The sequence below is a fragment of the Pteropus vampyrus genome, unplaced genomic scaffold (assembly GCF_000151845.1).
Source record: "Pteropus vampyrus isolate Shadow unplaced genomic scaffold, Pvam_2.0 Scaffold119, whole genome shotgun sequence".
Classification (NCBI taxonomy): domain Eukaryota; kingdom Metazoa; phylum Chordata; class Mammalia; order Chiroptera; family Pteropodidae; genus Pteropus; species Pteropus vampyrus.
In genome coordinates, this window is record NW_011888900.1 from 2768741 (window position 1) to 2772566 (window position 3826).

Below are 3826 nucleotides of genomic sequence, written 5' to 3' on the forward strand. Positions count from 1 at the left end.
AGATGAGCTTTCAGTGGTGGTTGGCATGAGGGATTTGTGTGTCAGTAAGGTTATTCCAAGCGAAAACCATAGTATGAGCATAGGTACATACTATTATGAATGGAAACAGCATGTAAGATTTAAGCTCAGTTATAGGATTCTTTGCATAATTAGATTTGGAAAAATCAAGGGTTCTTTGAAATAGTTGTATTTGGAATTTGAAAACGTTTCTCCTATATCTAAGATATTTATATCATTTTTCAAACAGTAACAGATCTGGTAGTTTTAGTAGAAGAGTGGATATCCCATCTCCTAAAGGGGGTGGTGTAAAAGGGGTTTGTGCCAGAGACCCCACGGGCCGCTTCCATGCTTCCTTCCTGGGGGTGGATTTACGCTTACTCAAAAACCTCAAGTAGTTGGAATACCACACACTGTGTTTTGTCGTCAAAGTAGGGTACAGCTCTCTTTTCTCCTGTTTATCACGTTGGCTCTGGACTGAAATTCTGAAGGAAACTGCTCACGCTGCAAGGCCAAATAATAGCCTCTCGCATCACTAAATAAGCTGCTTCTACTGACACGTCTTCAAATTCATCCATTTCCTCACTCACTCACTCACTCACTCACTCACTCACTCACTCACTGATTCACTCACTGATTCACTCATTCTCCCAGGTAATTATTCACTCATTTAGGAAACTGGGCACCTACCACCTGTCAAGAACTGAACCAGACAAGGAGAACACAACACAGGGAGACACAGAAGGGCTTGAGTTCACAAAATGCAATCACATTAACCTTGCAGGACAAACAAGATACTAGGGTGCAGGGAATGGAAAATAATCTAATGATATTATTTATCTCTCCTTTTCTTCACCTTTATCCTTGATCCAGCTGTCACTATATGATGGATACATGAGGAATCACATTATGTTCTCTCTCGATTCATTCATTGGTTCGTCACCTTTTTCATCCTGACAATTTCTATCTTGGATTTCTCAAAATTTAAAGTTTAAAAATAAATAGCAAGTATGCATATTCCCGTATTTTTACTCAAAATAATTTCGGATTTGGGGATTGTTATTAACACCTGGAAAACATATACTCTGTCTCATAAATAATATTTAGGAGATCATAAATAATATTTTATATTTTATAATGATATTTTATAATATTTAGAGATCACAAAAAACATTTTATAATATTTTGCTGGGATTTAATGAACATTAAAACAGCTAATATTTATTGTTTGAATGTTATTAATTTGGCATGCTTTTCTTCCATTTAATCTCCATAGGTTATCAGAGATTCCCTTCATTTAAAATAAAGGGAACTGAAGTTTTCAGGGTAACTTATAGAAAAATACCGTTTCAATAGTTCATTAAAGCTGTTTCTTATTGGCTGTAACATGACCATTCTTCTTTTTTTTTTTTTTAAAAAAACTATAAGGCATCCGTACATCACTGAGAGGAGCAGAGATTCTAGAATGACAGGGCCTATCTATCCCTTGATGCTTGTTTTATCTAAGGAGAAGTGAACAGACTCATACTACAAACTCAGCTTTTAAAAGGAAAACATTAACAGTCTATCTAGATATAACAAATCCCTGGACCAATCTAAAGGTTTGAATCTGCAATGAGTTAGAAACTGAAAAACGTAAGACTTCTTTTAGTCAGGAAGGTCACAATGGAATGCATTACATCAGTAATGCCATACAGTAACTAGATGGCCTGAAATTCTTTTCAGCTCCATAAGCCCAGAGGGGAAATAGAGTGATTTTCAATAATGCTGCAAAATAATGGACTCAATTCTCCCCTGCATCTCAGGGAATATGGGTTTCTTAAACACAAAGAAATGAATCTCTGCCATTTCCATTCCCCTCATATATCCCACAATTGAATGATTCCAAAATTAGATTTAGAAAACACCCAGTGTTTTACACTGAGCAGAGCTACCCACTTTGCTGTATTGTGTGTTTCTTTTTAAAATGTACTCCTGATATTTCAAATCTACATGGAAATGCTAGATTTAAAAGGAAAAGTAAATATCGGGATCAATTTCAGATAAAATGTTTAATTTTAAAAGTGAAACCATCAAATCATTAAAAAATATGAGGGAGATGGAGAAAAAGTTAAATACATGTCCTAAATTTGAATTTATGACATATTTAACATAAAGATAAAAGAGTCTACGGCCATGCTACCCTGAACAAGCCCGATCCTGTCTGATCTTGGAAGTTAGGCAGGGTCGGACCTGGTTAGTACTTGGGTGGGAGACCACCTAGGAAAATCAGGTGCTATAGGCATAAAAAAAAAAAACAAAAAAAACCATAAGGGATTGTTAGATGATAAGGTCCTTGCAATCCTTGAGGTCAACCAAGGGTTGCCTCTCCTAAAAAAAAAAAAAAAAAAAAAAGATAAAAGGATAATATCACAATACTGATGGCAAAATTTCATTGATGGATTCACATTTTCTAGCCAGTACATTAATTATTTCTTGGTCATCATCTGATTCTTATGCATATAATATAGGGTATTATTACTCTTATGTTATAGGTGAGGAAGCTGTGCTTGTAGTTATAGACTTAGAAATGGACTCTCTTGCACCTGTGTCTGTCTCCAAAGTCTGGGAAATTAAAATTTACACAATAATGGGTTGATGAGTCATGCATGCGCATGCCACTTGGCTCCGCCAAATGACTTTATCAAATTTTACATGTATGTATAATCATTATATATAAATTTGGTGTATATGTACGTTTGGTATATATATTTGTATACATATAAACTATATACACGCATAGAAGAAGGGATGCTCAAACCAGGTAAATATAAATCCAAATGATATTAAGATCCTAAGATACTATCTTACACACATTGTATTATCAAAAATCATGCAGTTTGGCAATACCAGTTGTCACAAAGAAGGTGTACCAAGCACTTACAAGAATGTGAACCAACATCAAACTATACAGATTGCTGTGGGAGTGTAGATTGGCATGATAACTTTGGAAAACAAATTGAGGTTATCTTATAAAGTGAGTATACCTAATCCAGGAATATAGATAGGAAAAACTCTTGCATTTTTACAATAAGAGAGATTTTTTTAAAAAAAAATGCCCATAGTAGCACTGTTGATAATAAGGAAAGAAAACTGGAAACAAGTTAAATATTAATTGAACAGAAGATAATGAAATATGTTATATCACACAATGGAATATTATATAGTAGTATAATTGAATATGATACAGGCCCATATTATGACAAGAATGGAACTCAGTACAATAATATTTAGTAAAAAAATAAACCACAGAAGATTTCATTGAGTATAACTTTTAAGAGTACAAAGTAACTTTAAAAACAAGTAAAACTAATACTCTAATTAAACACACACGCACACATTTGGCAGATTTAGTTATATCAGGGTTGAAGTTGGGGAACCAGTTGCTAGTTGGAGGAATGTAAGTAAAGTAAATAGGTCCTCATAACTTATCGGTAATTTTTATTTATTGAGTTGCTTGATGAGCCTTTCCTGTCTGTCATATTAGTAAAACAAATAGTAAGTAATATAAAAGAAAAGTGGATAATAGTAATTCAAGGACAAAATAGGATAGTGCTGAATGAAGCAAGAATTATGATGTATGTTCTTTTGTACAGCTGACCTCACTCCTAAAAAGAAAAGGCTGAGAAACGACAGAATTGTTTAAATCCAAATATCCAAATTGCCTGGGACTTATTTCATTCCAACAGAAAGATTGTGTCCGTGATGGAGCGAGCATCCTGCTGGATGTGCGCGCAATGCTCTGAGGACAACACCTGCTCTGTTCTCAGCACAGACACAGAGCTCCCCC

The 3826-nt window shown here is 34.6% G+C and overlaps 1 pseudogene; it reads left to right on the top strand.

Moving 5' to 3' along the window:
* Positions 1–2162: 2162 nt before the first annotated feature.
* On the top strand, positions 2163–2281 carry LOC111743715 (annotated as a pseudogene).
* Positions 2282–3826: the final 1545 nt, after the last annotated feature.